General features: G+C 36.6%; 1 protein-coding gene across 5 annotated transcripts in view; it reads left to right on the forward strand.

Moving 5' to 3' along the window:
• Positions 1–21,726, forward strand: part of Adck1 (aarF domain containing kinase 1) — a 433,204-nt gene that overhangs the window by 404,029 nt on the left and 7,449 nt on the right. The gene's annotated exons all lie outside the window — the stretch shown is intronic.

The raw sequence follows: 21,726 nt of genomic DNA on the forward strand, positions 1-21,726 counted from the left end.
GAGACTTTTGTTTAGGAAATCACTTTGTGGATATGCTGGAAAGTCAGGTTATATCTTATCTTTGTTAAAATAACTGTCTTATTAATTTTCAAGTTATCTGCATGGTGTGAACATATGCCACACCATCCAGATGCAAAAAAGATAAGTCAAAGAAAATTATTGTCTTGGTTGGTACAAATGATTTGAGAGGTGGGAAGTATTCTATGAGGGAGGATGTAAAGAGATTGTTAGAAGAGGCAAAACTGAAGAGCAAGAAGGTGAAGATAGTGTCTCCTACCAAGCTATGATAGAGGCAAACTGAGGAGGAGGGTACTGATAGCCAATGAATTTATATGTAGATTATGTAGAAGGAATTATGTAGGATTTGTGGATCTGTGGCTTTGACAGAAAGAAGGATTTGTACAATGCTGATAGACTGCATCTAAATGGTTTTGGTATTAGGTGTCTAGAGATAGCTTTGTTCACTGAGCATGCTGAAGTATAAATTCAGTGTAACTTTAGCAATTAGGGCAGAATCAAGTGAGTTTGTGTGAAGGCACCCATGAAGAAAGTGAGTGTGAGCATTATGAAGTGAGGAATCTAGTCTCTCAAGCAAAAATATTGAATAGGGTAGTCAGATCAGAAAGTAAAGGGATGCTGCAGTTTCTGTGTACTAATGCCAGAAGTATCAGGAACAAGAGTGAGGAGTTTTTGGCATTGGTAAGTGCAACCTTGCCAAAAGTTTTAGGAATTAGTGAGATTGGCTAACAGCAGATGATGTAGTTACACAGGGATAGAATGTGAAGAGTTTAGTATTTTCAGGGAAGATAGAGAGGATAGGATGGGGGGGGGAGGTATTGCTGATGATAAAGGAAGAATTGCAGCCAAAAAGAATAGGAGATAAGAAGGAGGGTGGCTGTTCATTTGAAGCAGTGTGGTGTGAGATTAAAGCAAGCAAGACAAAATATATAATTGGTTGTATGTTTATACACCTACTAAGAGATAATTACTTAAGCCAGCATGTGATGGAGGGGGACTAGGGTTGGAAGAGTATTGGACCTGGTCATAGGATCAGATGAGCTATCCATAACCAATGTGACCACATTGCCTCTGATTGGTGAAAGTGACCATGCAGTCTTGACTTGGGAGATTGTGCAACATGAGGAATATTCTGTCAAGAAGGATGATATCTGGAACCACAAGGTAGGTGATTTTGACAGCTTAGGAAGAAGCTTAAATCTGTGCCATGGCATAAAATACTGCAGGGTAAGGATGTTAGTAGTGTATGCGATATAGTTAAGGGTCATCTGGAGGAAGCAATATTAAATACTTAAGGTAAGGAGGGTTAATCAGATAGGAGTTAGATGGAAGATTAACCTTAAGGAATGATAATGGTCACTAGGAGACAGAAAAACCAGATAAAATAGTTGAGTGTGATCACTTTGCAAAGGTATATCATTCTGGTGAGGAAAGCAGTAATCATTCTGATTACTGCTTTAACATGGTTCACGGACAATTCATCGCGTGAAAATTGATCGCAGGGAAAATTTATCACAGAGAAAATTCATTGAGAGCAAAAATCATTGCAGGGAAAAATCATCGCGTGGGAAAATTCATTGCAGGAAAAATCATCGCAGAAAAAATTTACTGAAAGCGTTATTTGCTAGAAAATTGAAGTCAGTTTGGTTTAACATGTGTTGTGTAAAGTGTGTGAGTTTTGATAATAAATTGTATCTGAGAGATACTGCGAACACAGATGTCAGTATAATATTGGTTTAGTTTTTTTTTTCTTTGTTTCTTTTTTTTCAATAATTTCTAGATTGTATCTGAAAATAAATAAACCATCATGTATTATATTTGTAGTGTTTTTTTTTTTTTAAGTTTGATTGTATTTCTTCAGCACATACTAGTAATGAATGTATCTCTCGTATACATGCGACCTAAGCTGCAATTTTTTTGATCACGAGTTCCACTGGGTTAAAGAAGGTACCAACGTACTTATCCACAGTTGAAATACCATACTTACTCGATATAACTCGTACCACATCTGATTTTACTTTTCGAAAAAAGAAATTAAAAAATTACGCATATACCTCGCACACGAAAAAAAGTTTAAACACTTGCACGTTGGGGCGATAGTAACTGCTCCCGCGGTAATCAACACACCCTCCCCAATAGCCACTACATTGCAGAGGCAAGAAAAACAATTACTTTTATTATCTCAGTGAATAAGGTATGAGCAGTCTGTGTAATATATTTCTCAACAAATAGTGTAATTAGAGACAACTTGAATAAAATCCATCCCTCCCTGGGCATGGATGTTTGTGGTTGTCTGTGGAAATACCAGTGGTGGTGGTGGTCGGTGATAGATGGCGTTGGTGTAGTTGCAGTCAGTAGGTGTAGACATAGCTGTAGAGCAGGTGCCCTACAGCTATGTCTACACCTTTGGACTCTTTGGAGGAGTCTTTGGACTCCCTGGAGGTGTCAAATAATAATAATAATAAACGACACTAATGAATGAATCACATGTCCCCTCATACAGAAAGTATGCTGTATAGACTCGAGCAAAACTATATGGCAAACACAGTGTCTAACTAAAAACTATTGTTATTAATTAGATGTGTGTGAGTTCGCAAAGCAGCAGTGAAATTCAACTGAATGTGTTAAAATTCATAAACGTCTTAAAACTAAGAAATATATATATAGTGAATGCTGTTATGGCAGTTTCACATATGGAATTCGTCAACTCAACTGGCGGCTTACTTTTATCCTTCGATTGCACAATCTTTTGTTAATACCACACCAATCATATGTACTTCTTAATAACTTAACTTCCAAAACAGTCATTGCTGTCTGTTTCGCGTTACTTAATTACCGTAAAGGGAGAAAAGTCACAAAACAGAAAAATGTTCCAGGTCCGGTGCATAAAAAAGTTCCGGGGCCAAACCTGGAGAGCCCTGGCTGAATTTAACCACTGGTTCCCAGAGTATAAAAGCTACTGTTTCACTGCTATGTTGGAGCTGCTACTGTGAATATTCCTGCTTAGATATTTGAAAGTGAAGTTCTGCACTGGAAATTTCAAATTAAATAGTTTTACGTCACTTGTTCTCAGAAGTCCAATCGCCGATATTTTTTTCTTTTGGTAAGTGTTTAAAAGTTCGAAGTTTAAGAACCAATTTATAAATTAATTACAATTATTGCACGATGCCTCTGAAATTTATTTTAAGTGAGAAGATGAAACATAAATTGAGTGATAATGGTCTTTTATTTATAAAAGACAAAGAAAACGAAGAAAAGATTTTTTGGAAATGTGATCAGTTTCAAAAAATGCATTGTCATGCTCGTATTCATACAGCTGGCGACAACATTATCAAATGAATTAACCAACATAATCATGCTGGTAACATGGCACGGGTTGAAGCAGCGAAGCTACTTAATGAGATTAAAGATCGAGCCCGCACAATTAGCGATGGGACTCATCGAATTATCACGGAAGCATACACAAAAAAATATCTCCTGCCATCACTGGCCAAATGCCGAGCAATGCCTCTGTAAAGAATTCTATTCGAAGAACCCGAAATCAAGCAGGACAGGTACCACCAAATCCAAATTCGTTAAGTAATTTAATTATTCCACCTATATATAAAATCATTAATGGAAATGAAGAGTGCATTTTGCATGACAGCAACGATGGCCGCAACAGATTGGTGATATTTTCTACTAAACGAAATTTGCAGTTATTGTTGCAGTCGACAACATGGTATGCAGATGGCACTTTTAAAACTACTCCACCTCTTTTTGAGCAGCTGTACACAATTCATGGTATTATAAACGATAACATGATTCCTGCTGTTTATGCATTGATGCCAAATGAAGATACATACCATAGAGTTATAAACACGTTAAAAAATTTGAAACCAAATTTGTCACCAAATTTAATCATGACAGATTTTGAAGTGGCTTCAATAAATGCATTCCGTGAAGCATTTCCAAAAAGGTTGCTTTTTTCACCTTTCCCAGTGTATATTTCGCAACATTCAAGCAAATGGTCTTAAACAACGATACGAAACTGATTCCAAATTTGCAATAAAAATGCTCATGATGTCGGCAATTGCTTTTGTGCCATCTACAAATGTTGTACATGCTTTTGAAGTGTTATGTGAAAATAATGACTATCCTGCTGAAACTCAGTCTGTTCTGCACTATGTAGAAGACACCTGGATTGGCAAACCTGATCGTCGTCCACCTCGGTTTCCCTATACTGCTCTGGAAGGGTTACCAAAGACAAACAACTCATGTGAAGGGTGGCATTGTGTGTTCAGCAAACTAACTGGTGCTTCTCATCCGACAATATGGAAGTTTCTAAAAACTTTGATGGATGAGCAACATTTCAATGAGGGGAAAAATAGAGCAATATATAGCTGGCACCCAACCTCCTCCTGGTAAGAAACGCTATCGAGATACTGCAAAAACACTTCAGTTCATCGTTAGTGATTATGAAAATCATGAAACTCTTGATTACTTAAGAGGAGTTGCCCATAATTTTTTTATTTTGAAAACTTTGTGGGTGTGTATTCACTTTTTTTGTTTCATTTTTTTTTCCATACTGCTCAATTTTGAATAGTATGAAATAAAAAGTGTTCCTTTTCATGATCATCCAAACAGTCCTTTTCAGGACTACAAATATTGATAGAGAGTTGCCTGATTGTACTGATTCCACTTCCTCTTGAAGATAATTTTTTAAGTTGTTTTAATAACAACAGAATAATAATTGCTCCTTCGAAGTGGCTAATAGTACAATTTTGAAGGAATAAAATAAAAATAGAACATCACGACATTCATGTCTTCTAGGTGCACAATACTTGTTTTAATGTGTTTTAGTAGATAACAAACAGTTCAAATAATTTTAATTTTCACTAATAGATTTCATGTTATCTTTTCATGTATAACATCGTTTACAGTGTTCTTTTAGCCCCTAAAAATAAGTCTCAATTATTACAACTATTCTCTCTAAATATTCTTAAATATAGTTCTCTTTCTCCCTCACCATCCTATCCCAGTTATATAACAATTAATATTCCATCTACAGAGCCTGTAGTAAGAAAGAATATGAATAACCTTATATGTAAATTTTTTAAAAAAATATTTTTTTTCATGTATATCCGCAATGAATTTTCGTGTGATTAGTTTTCCCCAAGATTAAATTTCCTCGCAATGAATTTTTCCTCTCGATGAATAGTCTCCGCAATGAATTTTCCTGGTGATGAATAGTCTCTGTGATGAATTGTCTGGACACACTTTAACATTCACCTCTGTTCCCATATTAGTGTCTGCCACATATGTGACAGACACTAATATAGGAACTGAGGTGAATGAATTGGAGGCTCTTAGAATATTGCAGAATCTCAATGTAAATACAGCTGTGGAATTAGAATTAAAATTTTTGTAATCCATGAACATGCAACTGTATATGTAGAGGGATTCCAATTTAAGCATGTGCACAACTGTTTTTTGTATTCAATTCCTATTGTCGTTCATTAGTTGTACTGATGTTATCTTATGATACAAAAGACGAAATATTTACATATTAAAAAAGTTATTTACTGTGGTATACATTTTGTTCTATAGCTATGGATACCCCACAAGTCTCACTATATATATAAAAAAAAAATTTAATTAAAAAAAAAATACATTTGTCCACAGAGTTAGTTGTTTCAAATCCTTCTGTAAGATCTCTATGTCACCTTTATTAACTATTGTCCTCCCAGCTTAGAATCATTAACTTATGAACTAAACAGTAATGCTCTGAGTTCAGAGACAGGATAGGATTCTATCCTATGGCAAAACACTACTTACTTGAATTTTCATAGACTCTTCTTGGTCACATACTACTAATATGACATATTTCTTGTATCAGAAATCTGTTAGGTACACTTGAGCAAATGGGAGTAGAGTTTGTTGCCTTGGTAAATATATTGTGATCTCAGATTGTAGACATTAGTGAGATCTGGCTCTCAGAGGCAGATGTGCTAACTGGAATCAAGTATAAAGGTATAGTATTTTAGGAAAGACAAGATAAGAGCGGAGGGTGCTGCTAATGATATCAAATGATTTGAATCCAGTTAGCGTAGAGAACTGATTGCAATAATAGTAACAATTTTCCATGCTGCAATGAATTTGAAGCTATCTGATGCGATGTGGAGTTCAAGATGCCCAATGGTGCACAATTTGCAGAAAACCCATTCACACAGGCAGATATATTTACAGAAACTTTTCAATCATCCCCCCCCCCCCCACTCAACAGTATGGTATTCTAAAAACTCTAACCAATAGAGCCAACAGTCTTTGTTCCAATGAACCCTCCCCCCCTCTTATCTGTACTGTCATTTCTGCCACACCTTTCTATCCAATGGCTACAGTTCCTACAGAATCAACAAAATATTTAATCCTTTCCTGCAATCCTCAGACTTTTCTCCAGAAAGATTATAGTAATGCTATTACCATTTGCTATGTCCAAGGTATGTCTGAAAAAATATCCAGAATTAAAAAAATACAACCTCTGCACTGCCTTCAAGTCTCATTTGAAACTGGCCACCTTTGTCTGTATTTCTAAGAATCAACTCCTTCCTCTCTCATTTCCTGTTGTGTATACTGTTCCTTGTTCAATCTGACTTCCTACAGACTGAAAGATCAGCTGCCATCTGCACTAAAGAACATAAAAAATACATCTATAATCATGACTGACCTAAAGACCATTCTTTACACACAGAATCAAATGATAAAAAACTGCCATGCATGCTCTATTCCAGCAAGTTTAGAAGCCAAAGACTTTTTTTAAAAAAATCTGCAGCTGTTTTGAACAACCGGTCCAAACTAAATATGGATGTGTTAACTTCCCAAAATATGAAAAAAACATTAATTCTTGGAGATACTGTATTAAAACCAAGGCCTCCAGCTATTACCCACAGAAGGCACCCTAACTAGTTAGGACTCAAGAGTATTGTCGTATGTGTATTGTGTGTTCCAATTTATATTGTTCTTTGAAGATGTCAGTGTAACTAAGAAGAAATAGTGAATAATTGAACATTGGTTTTAATCCTTTCCTGGTGTTGCGTTTACTCCATTTTAACACAAGTATGTAAAGAAACTGGCTCTACAAACAAAAAAAAAAAAAAAAAAAGAATTCTATCATTATGCCGTAAGTAAAAGAAAGAATGTCTGTGAAAGAATAATTTCTGAATGCAGATGATATGCAAGTAGGAGATGCAAAAGAGATTGTTCAACTAATGAGAACCTGGGATATGCAACATGAACTTTGCATATATGCAACTTATGCTACCCCTGTACTGGATGAAGAATTCAGGTCTATGTGGAGGAGGTACTAGAGCTGTTACATAAACTGAATAAGAACCTAGCACTGGGGATGGACTGATGGGATAACATCACAGATATCCCATCAGTTGCTAAAAAGATGCTGAAAAGTGTGTTCAGCTGAACTGGCTGTGCCTTTGACATGGCTTAAAATAATTTGAGTCTCAGAATAGGGAAGAATTTACAGGAGTGGAAAGATCATATGATAATCCCATTGCATAAAGTGGGGGGGGGGGTGCAAAGAACAATGTGTCTAACTGTCAACCTGTTACGATCTCTGGAGAGGTAGAGAGCATTTTGAAAAAGTTGGTAAGAGCTTACATACTGAAAGGGGTTGACAGAGAATCTACTTTGCAACAAATAGCATGGGTTTATTAAGAGAAGGTCATGTTTATGAAATTTGTTTATATTTTGTAATAATGTTACAGCTGAGTTAGACAAGGGAAATGGATACACCATAATACTTTTAGACTTTGCTAAGGCTTTTGATTGGTTACAGCTTGGAAGGCTCTTGCATAAATTGGATAATTTTTTTTTGTATATCACTCCCAATATGACAGGTCGCAATGCTTATAGCAAATAAATGCAGTTTGTTTGCTGCATGTGTTATGGAATTGGATTATAAACTATTAACTTGGATAAAGGATTATTAACTGACAGATATCAACAAGTGATATATGGGAGGGGGGTGGGGGTCTGCAAGATTTAATGTGACCTGTGGTGAATCCCAGAGATCGGTCCTAGCTCCATTATTATGCAGTCTTTACATTAATGACACTGCAAAAGATTTGGCAGGATATATGCAGCTGTTTGCTATGTCTCATTTAATGATGCAAATATAGGCAAGATAATCAGGAAATACAACTTATTACAAGGTTTAATGGAATAAAAACAACACAAATAACCAATTAAACACATGTTTAATCAATCCTATATTTTGTTTCAGTCACTAAAATATCATCAGGGAAACAATATTAAAATTTTAAAAAAATACACAAAGTTGCACAAAGTGCAACTTTGTGTATTTTTTTAAATTATATACTTGGTTTAATCCTTTATTCAAGTGTAAGCAAACAAGTTTGTGCCTGAACTGCTTTCAGGACTGCGGCAACTCGTGGTAAAGGTGGTATGACTTCACATCACTTGCCTTAGTATCCCATAATGCAAAGTGCATATCCTTACAGACATGTATAATGCTATGCATTATGGGAAGGGTCACTACCCAGACCAGTTTCAACCTTTATTGAGGTCTCATCGGTGGGAGCCAGACCCAGAGGTGATACCAAAGTTGAAGTAATGTAGAAGTCATATACCTTCAGGACTGGGGCAACTCAGTTGCCCCATTCCTGAAAATAGTTCAAGTGCAAACTTGTTTTCGCCTGAATCCTTTACACTTGGATAAAGGATTAACCCAAGTATATAATTTCTTGGTATCTTTAATTTATAGTATAACCAAGTGGAAAAACTTTCAACAACTAGCTATCTCTAATCAAGAGTATTTTAAAAATAAGGTGTGACACCTTTTGGCAACTTGTATATAAAAATATGACTTCTACATTACGTCAACCTTGGTATCACCGCTGGGTCTGCTCCCACTGATGAGACCTCAACATAAGTCAAAACCAGGGCCGGATCTACCGATGGTGCAAGACGTGCATTTGCACGGGGCAGCAAAGTTGGGTTAAATTATACGAAAAATAAGGAAGAAGGGACGGCAAAATATGCTACTGCATGGGGCGGCAAAATTCCTAGGGGTGGCCCTGGTCAAAACCGGTTGGTGGTTTGATTCCAGGAGAGCAGAGTTTTTGCTCCCTTAAGATTTTTACCTTGGGGAGCTTTTGAGCATCTAGGATTTGGATCTGTTGGAGTGGCCTGTATTAGGGCTTCCTTGGCTGATGCTTTTCCTGGAATATGAGTGGTTCTGCTTGGTGGTAGGGGAGCCTGTCACTGATTGTTGAGTGATCACACGAGTTTTTGGAGAGGTAACCCCACACTTAAAAGGGAACCCAGTCTGGGTAGTGACCCTTTCCATAATGTATAGCATTATACATGTCCGCAAGGATATGCGCTTTGCATTATGGGATACTAAGACAAGTGATGTGAAGTCATACCGCCTTTACCATGAGTTGCCCCAGTCCTGAAAATAGTTCAGGCACAAACTTGTTTGCTTACACTTGGATAAAGGATTAAACCAAGTATATAATTTCTTGGTATCTTTAATTTATAGTATAACCAAGTGGAAAAATTTTCAACAATTAGACTGAAAGCCTCAAGTCCTATGAGGGGCATCCTCTATGGGTGCTGTTGGGTGAGAGGCCTAAAAATTGAAGTTTCCCAAATCTTTAATTAATATAACCATTTTTATTAAGATTAAGTTGATTTTTTAAATCTGCTGCTGATTCTAAAAAATGTCTTTCAAATTTGTATTTATTGTGGTGAAGCATAGTATTGTATGCCCACACTTCATAAAACGACCTTGCCAATGTGCCAAGAATAGTCAATTCATGCTGAAGGGAAGAAAAAAAAATAAACGATGTATGAATTGGTCACCGACATGCAAAATCACGTGCTTTATACATCAGTTTTCCAACTGTTGTACAAGCAAAATAGTTTCCACTTTAAGAACTAGAAATCTCATAAAAGAAAAGCTAATTTGTCGATGTATAATAATAAACACTCATCCCACGAAATGCATTGATTACCCTAATATCAGAATGGATTCTTCTTCTTCTGACATGCGCAAAAGTGTTGAAGGGTCTTGCATCTATGGGCATTCAGTAATTTTCTTCCATTTTATTCTTTGCAAAGTATCTAAGGCATGGTCATCTTGACTTGACTGACCATACTAATGTTGACAGATGCATTTTTATGCTGTTCTAGGTAGATGTTGAAGATCTCTCAGTTTGACCATAATATGATAAGTTGCAATAACAAGGAACCCTATAAACACCTGGAACAGAGAGAGGAGGTAGAAGATCTTTGGGATGGCAGATGAGGGCAGCCAACTTCAGATAAAGTTTGAATGCAGTGCTGAGATTGTACTTTTTTAGAGTTCAGACTATTTATTCATAGGTGTCACAGATATAAGGAACAATGATGGCATTACTATAGTCAGTATGTTGAGAGAGAGATGTAAAGAGAACCATTTGTTGATCTTTTTTACATTGTTACCATTGGACAAGAAGGTCTTCTGACAAATAAAGAGAGTTCAGCAGTAAGTTCAGCTTGGGTAGAACAGAAATTGGAGGCTATATTAACAAGGAGTTTGATAACACCATATTGTTGAGAGTGGGAGGATGATGGGAAAGTTTGTCTGTGCATCTATTTGTGTGTTTGTTTGTGGGTGGGTAGGTGGGTATTTTTGTAAACAGAGAGAAAAAAAAGCAGGCTATTATTATTTTCTTTTTCTGTAGTGAACTGGATTCTGACATCTGTCTATTGAGATGGAGGAGGAAGGAGTCTAATGTGTCTGAGCCATGTGGACAAATAGATTCCATATAATAATCAGCTAGAGGGGAGAGCCCATGGCTGTTCCCTGTCTGTTTATAATACCAATTATAAACAGACAGGGAACTTCTTCTTTCCACGTGAAGAAGAAGAAGCTAAAATGAATGATAAAATTATCAATGATATCTGTGGAAAAAACATTTTTTAGTAAATTTAAAGTATGTGAAAGAGGGATATTGGTAAAAAGAGAGGTGACATCAAAGCTTACCATGATATCGTTATTATCTAAAACTAAATTTTGAGTTAAAGATTTGAAATTATTAGAATTTTTAATATATGATGAAGAATGACCACCTGCAAGTGGGGTTAAGGATTTAGCTAAGTAGCATCAATTATGAGACAGAAGGTTATTGGGTTTATGAATGTTTGGTAATTCATATATGAGGCATCTGGAAAGTTCTGATAAACACCTAGAACAAAAATGATATTAAAGCAACTGATATAACCACAAGAAAGAATATACTAGTAGCAGAGTTATGATGGTAACTTATGTTCTTATATTCTCATATGTTCTTTCTTGTGGTTATATCAGTTGCTTTAATTTCATGTTTGTTCTAGGTGTTTATCAGAATTTTCCAGACCCCCCCCCCACCTTGTTTATTATTATTATTATTATTATTACGTGACACTTCCAGGGAGTCCAAAGACTCATCGAGGGAGGGCATCTACTCTACAGCTCAGTCTCCACCACTCAATCTATTAACTACAACAAACCACAACTATACCAACGGCATCTACTGCCCATCACCACCACTAGTATTTTCACAGACAATCACCACATCCATGCCCATGGTGGGATTCGAACCCACAGTCTTTTGGCTGGAGAGCAGATACGCTAACCACTTGGCCAACCAGGCCAGCAAAAAAACTGGAGTGATATACATGGAGGCCACAATGTCCTGATATTATTATGTGACACTGCCAAGGAGTCCAAAGACTCATTGAGGGAGGGCACCCACTCCACAAACTTGCCGTCTCCAACTACAGCGAACTGCAACTACCATCATCATCATCAATGCCATCTAATGGCTATCACCACTACCACTGATGTTTTCACAGACAATCACAAACATCCATGCCCAAGGTGGGATTTGAATTTGTAGTCTTTTGGCTAGAGAGCAAATACACTAACCACTCGGCCAATCAAGCCAGCCATATCCTGGGGAGGGGACTAAATGGTTTGAATTTTTTAACTATTTCAGGAGTCCAAGCAGTGACATTTTTAAGAAGGCTTTAATATTTTCTTTTGAGAATTGGTGGGATTATAATCCAGTAGTTTATAAGTAGTGTGGTCTCTGAGCAACACATTCATTTTCTGATTATATTCACTAGCACTGATGAGATGAGATAAGATAAGATGACATAAGAGTAACAGTATAGTTACTCTTATCAGCTCTAGTGATTACTATGCTGCTGTCTTTGCATAATTTATAGAGAGAGAGAGAGAGGAGTTGGCTGTTAGAGAGATTTTTTTCTGGGCAGTGAAGCTTGAAAGAGGATGTTAGCTATGTCAGCCTGATATTGTTGGCAATGGCAGGAGGCAAGTTGCAAATACTACAATAAGTGACCGAGGCTAAGGACACTAATGGTTGTATTGCCAAGCCTTTTAAATGAAAGGTTTACAACAACTTGAAAAGGCTGACTCTGCAGCTGAGAAAAAGATCTATGCAGCTTGTTATATTTCTTAATGTGTTTCTCCTTTATTTTTAGAAATTCTTTACAGGCTGATTTATCTGATATATTAGAGAAAAGTCATCCAAAGTTCAGGATTAAGTGAAAACAGTTCTGCTTGGAGATAGAGTTAATAGGTGTTAATAGCTGTGTTAATAGCAGATATAGTAGCATTTGTTATGCCAATTTGTTCTTGCAGTAGAGCAAAGCTAGCATACCTGTAGATACAAAGAGCTTTAGAAGAGTGAAATTTAATCTTCAACTTAACACACGAAGGTAAAATTCCAGTGTCCCTGAAGAAGAAGGGTAGCCAGTTGAGTTTTCTTGATAAACAAAGTTTCCACTTACCGACTCCATTCAGTATTAACAATTGCGACAAATTGTTCCTTATATCTGGAGCACCTAAGAAAAAAATAGCCTGAACCCAAGGTGGGCAAGGCCTGAGGCGCTGGAATACTCCAGGGCTCCTTCTTCATTGTTCAGGGCCCTTAAATTGACCCTAATTTTTTTGGGTCGCCAGCTAGGCCCTGAACTCTTAAAAAGCAATCTCAGCATGTCATTCAAACCTCATCTTAAGCTTGCTACCCTCATCCACTCTCTGGGAGATCTGCAACCATCTGCCTAGAAGAGCATAAAAAGTACATCTGCTGGCATTATGGTCAGTCAGGTCTAGCTGACCATGCCTTGGATACCTTGCATGGAATAAAATGAAAGAAAACTATTATGCTTTACCATAATAAATACAAATTTGAAATACTTTTTTTAGAATCAATAGCAAATTTAAAAAATATCAACCTAATCTTAATTAAAATGGTTATATTATTTAAAGATTTGGGAAGCTTTAAATTTTAGTCCTCCCACCCAGCAGCTAAGACTAGCCAACAGCACCCATACAGGATATTCCTCATAGGACTTTGAATTTCAGTCTAATCTTTTCCACTTTTTTTTTGTGCAACTTTGTGTGTGCTTTTAAAATTTTGATATTGTTTTCCTGATGATGTTTCGGTGACTGAGACAAAATAAATATAAGATTGATTCTTGTGTTTAATTATATTTTTATGCTATTTTATTATTATTATTGGCCTCCTTGGAGTCAAGAGACTCATCACAGGAGGTCCTTCCTAGAAAACACAGTCTATCATACCACTCCTTGAACTCATTGACTGTTTTTGCTCTCACCAGTCTATCAGGCAATGCATTCCACGGTTCCACTGCCCTCCACGCAAAGAAACCACTCCTCACCCTCACTCTCTTGCTCACAGCTTCCTTTCGTACTTTCCAGGGATGGCCCCTTGTCATCGTTCCTCCCCGCTGCTCCATCAAGTGAAAGAACTCCCTAGTGTCCACCCTGTAACTGCCTCTCAACAGTTTAAAAGTCTCGATCATATCACCTCTCCTTCTTCTATTCACCAAACTCTGCAGTCTACATTTCCTCAGCCGATCATCATAATCAACATTGTGCAGTCCTGAAACCATCTTTGTTATTCATCTCTGTACCCTTTCCACAGTTAATTTATCCCCTTCAAATCCTGGGGACCAAATTTGAGAACAATAGTCTAAGTGTGGTCTGATCAGCGTCTTATACAATGGAATGATAACTCTTCTATCTCTGCAGTTCAGCGTCCTTAGTATTTCAGCAATCCTCTGGGTTACCTTCACAACCTTTGCAATATGCCCCCTGAATTTCAAGTTTTCTATTGATCATCACCCCCAGATCTCTTGTCTCCCTTACTTCCTCCAGTACAACTCCTCCAATCAAGTATGCAGCCTCCCATCGATGTATCCAAAATGTCAAGACTACATTTTGCTGCATTAAACTGACATCCCCTATTCATTTGCCCATCTCTCTAGTTTATTCAAATCCTCTTGCAGGACTGCCGCATCTGTTCTATTACTAATAACCCTTCCCAGCTTCACATTATCTACAAACAACTGAATACCCTTTACAATCCACTGACAATGTCATTGATATAAAGGTTAACCAAAACAGGTACTGAGCCCTGTGGAACCCCACTTGCAACCTTCTGCTTCCTTGATATTGCCCCACCATACACAACTCTCTGATACTTATCAGACAGCCAATCCTGAATACAGTCGACTAACCCAACATCTAAAGCCATGTGCTGTAACTTAAATATCAACTTATTGTGTAGCACCCTTTCAAATGCCTTTGCAAAATCCAAAAAAAAAAATGGCAGTGTATGCCTTTCCCTCATCAACTGCTCTTGTCACTTTATTATAAAAGGCAATCATATTACTTAAGCAAGAGCACCCCTTAACAAATCCATGTTGATTCTCACAGATAACATTACCCTCATCTGCCCAACACTGTATATAGTCCCTCATTAATTTCTCCAAGACCTTAACAACTACTGATGACAGACAAACTGGCCTATAATTAGACACTTCCAGTCTGCTGCCACCCTTGTGCAATGGCTCTATCTTACCTTCCTTCCATTCCTTGGGTACCTTTCCAATAGCCATACTTTCATTGAAAAGCCAGGTCAAATTTTTATTCCATTAAACTTTATAATAAGTTCAAACCATGTAAGTCTAATTAGTTGATTGCTATTACTGGAAGGAATACAACTTAGAGAATTATTTTTCACATAAGGGATGCTATTGTTATCAATATCCCTTATGTGAAGCAGTACTTTTACAATCATCTAACATTTCCTATGTTTTTTTTTAATTAACTTGAAGAATTTACTGACTATTCATTACCTTACTAAGGCAATCCTGACACTTTGTTGAATTTTGTTCTGTTAAGTTGTATGTTATATTGTTCTGTTTATGCAATGACAGTGTCTATGATCAGGGCTGGCAGAAGCAGGCATGTGGATGCCACTACGAAGGGGTGCTTAGATAGAAATTGCATGCGGGCGGCAAAGACCCTAGCGCTGCCACTGCCTATGATACATGGACAAAAATTTTTCTATAGTTGATTCTTACTATAGTAAACACCATTATCACAAGAAAGAATTGATCACACATACACAGAAATTATTAAAGTAATGAAAATTGATTGCCAAATATTTCAACCTGAAATTTACAGGTCATCATCAGTGGCAGGAAGAAATCCCAATGACCCACCTTGAGATTCTTTGCTTTACAATGATCAGCTCATACGATGGTTTCCAATTATGTCCACTTCTCATTTATATGATGCTGCTCATGTTCATAATTCTTTAGCAGCATGACTGTGCAATGAATCAACTGATGCATAGTTTTCATGGACTGTTTGTTTATGACATCATTGCTCATTGCATCTTTATGTTTTGGTATTTCACTATGAATTATAAAATGCTTATAACTATTATTTTATTGTTGCTAATAATGACAAATGAAAATCAAAGTAAGGGTATTGTTGCTTCTAGTGAAAAAGACTCATAAACTATTTAGATGAAAATTATCAAATTTAGTGACGATGGTGTATTGAACATTGAGATAGGCCTTAGGCTAAACTTATCTCACACTGCTGTTGTTAAAAACAAAGATAATTCTTAGTGAAGTGAAAAGTGTTATATCAGTTTATACTGCAGTTACATACATATGATAGTCTTATTGCTGAAATGGAAAAATTGTTAATGTTGTGGATAGATGACCAAACTAGTCAGCATGTTCCCGTTCATCCTTCCTTCCATTATTTTTTGTTTCTAACTTTTTCATTCGTGAAAATTATTCTAAATTTTTCTAAATGTGTAAACTTCAATAGTATACAACAAAACATGCTATATGACAGTGATGTGGAATGTAATATGTGTCATATGACCGAGGCATGCCTGTACAAAATTTTTAATAATCCATTGTTAACTTTCACCCTTGTATTTACTAGCCTTCTTACCATTGATGATAACCTGTAAATTGTAGGTTAAAATATTTGGCAATTAAAGTTTATTACGTTGTTTATTATTTTAACGGTATAATAGAACACAGAAACTAAGTAAATAATTGATTTATTAACTTGATGCTGATATTTCGCTGGTATTATAACCAGCATCTTCAGAGCACAAAAACACTGTTTGTCACAATACGCGAGACTAAAACAACATGGTGTACATTAACAAAATTGTAGCAGCAACACAAAGACTAGAGTCCTGATTTTGGCGCCCTCTATCTGGAAAAAAAAAAAAAAAAAAAAAAAAAAAAAAAAAACACTATCATATATTGCTAGAGTCCTAGAAAAGTGCTAGTTTTTCCTTAATATGACTGTCTCCTGTGTGCAGGGGTATCCAATGGATACCCCTGCACACAGGATCAACTGGAAAAAACACAAAAGTACTACACAGAAACCCATATAAATCAGAGAGATTGTTCTTAGAGGCGACAGAAGCCCTAAAACACACTCCAAATCTCAACAAATATGGCTGTATTAACTTGCCGAAGATCTGGGAGACAGTCATATTAAGGAAAAAAAACTAGCACTTTTCTAGGACTCTAGCAATATATGATAGCGTTTTTTTTTTTTTTTTTTTTTTCAGATAGAGGGCGCCAAAATCAGGACTCTAGTCTTTGTGTTGCTGCTACAATTTTGTTAATGTACACCATGTTGTTTTAGTCTCGCGTATTGTGACAAACAGTGTTTTTGTGCTCTGAAGATGCTGGTTATAATACCAGTGAAATATCAGCATCAAGTTAATAAATCAATTATTTACTTAGTTTCTGTGTTCTATTATACCGTTAAAATAATAAACAACATGTTCGACGAACACATAAGTCTGTCCACACGTTTAAAGTTTATTACTTTAATTGTTTCATTATCCTTGCCTGTACATGTAATCTATTCTTATTATAGCACAAGTATCTCTCCAACATCACCATTATAACAGACTTACTAACTATAACAAATTACTGAAAATGCACCAATCAAAGCTCCATAAAATACAGTGCTGTGCTAGAATAAATTCACTGCAGTCAACTATTCCCTAATAAACCATTCTTATTAAAGAACTAATTTTACATAAGTTCTCAGTCCTTTATTCATTTTGATTATGTTTACTTAATTCTTATCTTCAAAAGGATTTCTCAGTTTCATTGTTAAGAATATAAAAATTTCAAAAAAAAAATTTTTTTTTTTTTTGAAATTTTGTGATGCAGTATCAGAATGTGTCCCTAGAGTTCAAAGAATAAATACGAGGGTGGTCTGAAAAGTTCTCAGCCTCGACCATAGATAGCAACGCTATTGGCAAGATTTTTTTTTCTAAGTTGGTACATCTGTCATAGCATCCAAGTGAAATTGCAAGTCATTATATCAAGTAGTTTGTTTTATACAGCTGTCTGAAGCAAAAGTGTTGTCTGTATCCCTTGGAATGGATAAAATTGAGTATCGTGCGGTTATAAAATTCTTTGTAAAAGAAGGTTTAACGCCAAAAGAAATTCATTTGAAGTTCATAAACGTTTATGGGCACACTTCTCCTTCGTTTTCGACAATTAAGAAATGTGCTGCCTAGTTTAAATGTGGCCGTACTATCCTTGAAGATGATCCATGTGAAGGATGTCCAAAAAGTGTGACAATACCGAAATCACTGATCAAGTGCACGGCATGTTATTGGATAACCGGCAAGTCAAAGTGCATGAAATTGCTGAGACTATAGGCATTTCAAAAGAATGTGTAGGATATATTTTGCATGAAGAATTGCAAATGAAAAAGCTTTGCACAAGATGGGTGCTATGCTTGCTCACGGCAGATCAAAAACGCACTCGCATGAAAATCTCTGAACAGTGCTTGGAGCATTTTAACAAGAATAAAACTGATTTTTGCATCAATTTATTGCTATGGATGAGACTTGGATTCACCATTACACACCAGAATCCAAACAGCAGTCAAAACAGTGGACAGAAGCTGGCTGTTCAGCGGCAAAGAAGACAAAGTCAGTTCCATGGAAAGGTCATGGCATTGGTGTTTTGGGATACTAAAGGCATTTTGTTTATTAATTATCTTGAAAAGGTTAAAACAATAACCAGAGAATATTATATCGATCTTTTAATAACGCTAGACGAAAAATTTCATGAGAAAAGACCCGATTTGCAGAAGAAAAAAAAACCATCCTTCATCAGGACAGTGCACCTTCACATGGTGTTTTGGCAATGGGAAAATTAAGAGATCTTCATTATGAATTGTTGGAACATCCACCCTCTTCCAGGATTTGGCTCCCTGTGACTTCTATCTCTGCTCAAAACTAAAACTCTTCCTTGCTGGTCAGCATTTTTCTTCGAATCAAGAGGTGATTGCAGCTGTAGAGTGGTATTTTGCAGATCTTACTGAGAACCACTATAGGGACAGGATAATGGTGCTTGGGCATCACTGGAATAAATGTATTAGTCTTAAATAAGATTATGTTGAAAAAATTCGTTTTTTCATTGTTAATGTAATTGTTAATTGTAAATTATTAATGTAAATAAATGTAAAGAGACAGAGTTGAAGATGAGGAGGCACAATTATAAAAGGATGTTTTATTTAGTTTGTGACTTAAAGCACAAGTTTAAGCCTATATTGAATGCCATCAAAGAGGAATGGAGCATTACTAACAGAAGAGTTGGAAACCAAAAACAGATGGAAAGAATACTGTGAAGAACTGTACAGCAGAGTGAATAAAGTGAATGTGAAGTCCTCTCACCAGGAAAATTTTGATTTGAAGTTGAAAGAGCAGTTAAGCAGCATAACAGCAATAAGGCCCCAGGTGCAGATGAAATCCCAGCAGAGTTAATTAAGGCCAGAGGGGACAGAGGGATAAGAGTGTTTCATAGATTGATTACAAGGATGTGGGAAACAGCATCATGGCCTAGAGACTGGAAGAAGAAGTCGGTTTTCATACCACTACATAAGAAAGGTGATATGATGGAATGCAAGAATTTTAAAACTATTAGTTTAATATATCATGCAAGCAAAATTTTATTGAAGATCATGATAGGATTGAGGCCAAAGTGAGGTAGAGATTCCCGAGGAACGAGCAGGTTTTAGGAAAGGTAAGGGTACCAGAGATCAGATCCTTTGCCTTAGACAGATTATAGAAAAATATAAAGAATTCAGACTCCCTCTGGTAATGTGTTTCTTAGACTGCTCTAAAGCTTTTGACTGTGTTGGGCATGTGAAACTGTGGAAAGTAATGGAAAGAATGGGTTTTCTTCAACACACTATCAGGTTCATAGCCAACATGTAGAGGGAGCAAAAAGCCACAGTAAGAACAGGTGTTGGATTGACCGACTGACTGACTTCAAGTTGGAAAAAGGAGTTAGGCAAGGATGTTTACTTTCTCATCACTTGTTTAGTATATATATATGCAGAGGACATCATGCATGAAGCATAGGATGAGCTCGGGACAGGAATTAGGATAGGAGGTAGATTGATCAGTAATCTGAGGTATGCTGATGATACGGTACTCGTTTGTAATGACATGGAAGAACTAGGACTAATTCTTGACAAAGTTAACAAGATCAGTAATAACAGAGGACTTCAACTTAATCCTAGCAAGACAAAGATTATGGTTCTCAAAGGAAATACAAACAGAGAAACTCTTGAGAAACAAGTGTACCATAATGGAGAAAGAATCAAGGAAGTCAGCAAGTTTGAGTACCTGGGATCCATTATTAATCTGAAGAATTGCTGTTCAGAAGATATCAGAAGAAGGTTAGGAATGGTTAAAACAACAGTCAGAGTCCTGTCTAAAATCTGGAAGGATGGATCTGTCTCCATGGGAACAAAGTTGAAGCTTTTCTATGCAGTTGTTTTTCCAACAGTGACTTATGGATGTGAGAGTTAGAACCTAAAGAAGTCAGATAAGAAATGGATATCTGCTTTTGAGATGTGGTGTTACAGAAGGCTGTTGAAGATATCATATACTGAAAGGCGTACAAATGATGAGTGTTAGAAAAGATCAGTAGAACTTTAAGGCTCCTTAAGGGTATTGACAGAAGAAAGTTATAATATTTCGGACACATTGAAAGGATGGAAGGGGGACTTCTCAGAACAGTGACAGAAGGTAAAGTTCCTGGAAAAAGAGACAGAGGTAGACCATCATTGAGGTGGATGGATGGTGTGTGTGGAGTAAACTGATCTTCAGAGAGTTGAGGCCGCCAGAAAACCAAACAACAGGACTACATGGCAAGGCCTGGTGTGGCACATCACTGAGCGTCGGGGTGACCATACAGCATCTAGATGCCCAGTGAACTATAGATATAGATTTTCATTGTTATGCCAAGAACTTTTCAAACTACCCTCGTATGTTAGGGGTGAAATGGATGTGTAATCTAATTAAGCAAGAGATTCATAACGAAAACATGATGTGGACGGAATGCTGTGTCATAAGAATAATGGCAGTTATGAAAATTATAAGGAGCAAGCCAGAAGAGTTACAACTGTTGTACAGAAAGTCTGAGTTTGAAAAGAAACTGACTTTATAAGCAAAAGACAAACCAACAGAATTTTATCATTTTGCTGCAAGTAAAAGAAAGAATGAGCATAAAGGAATAACTCTGCTGAATGTAGATAACATGCATTTGACAGATGCAGGAGAGATAATAAGTGCCAATTTTGCTAAAAGCAACCTGGTATACAAGACATTGAGCTCACTGCTACCTCCGCATTGGATGGAGAAACTCAGGTATTGCACACTGAATAAGAATTTGGCAATAACAGCTGATGGGATATCAGCACAGGTGCTAAAAGCTTGTTCAGCTGAACTGGCTGTTTCTTGGAATCCAACTATATAATTTGAGCTTCAGAACAGGGGAGATTCACAGAAATGGAAAAGAATATGGCAATTCCATTGCACAAGGGTGGTGCAAAGATCGATGTATCCAACTATCGACCAATTGGTATCTCAGTAGTGGCGGCGAAGATTTTGGAAAAATAGGTTAGGGCTTGTATTCAGAAATGGGTTGACAGTGAATCTCTACTTTGCAATTAACAACATGAGTTTACTGAGTAAACACATGACCTTCCCTTAGTAAACTCATGCTGTTTACTAAGGGAAGGTCATGTATTTGGCAACTTGCTCACAATCTATAATGTTGCCATTGAACTAAACAAGGCGATTGGATACACCATGATACTTTTGGATTTTGTTAAGGCTTTTGACAGAATACGAAGATTGTTGCATAAATTGAAGAATATGGGTTTTGATTATAATATATTTGCATAGATAAGAGGATGGATGACTGACAGATATCAAAAAGTGGTATATGGGTGGGGTGAGTCTG

Source organism: Typopeltis vanoorti, chromosome 7 (genome assembly GCF_054136105.1).
Source record: "Typopeltis vanoorti isolate ZY-2024b chromosome 7, IOZ_Tvanoo_1.0, whole genome shotgun sequence".
Classification (NCBI taxonomy): domain Eukaryota; kingdom Metazoa; phylum Arthropoda; class Arachnida; order Uropygi; family Thelyphonidae; genus Typopeltis; species Typopeltis vanoorti.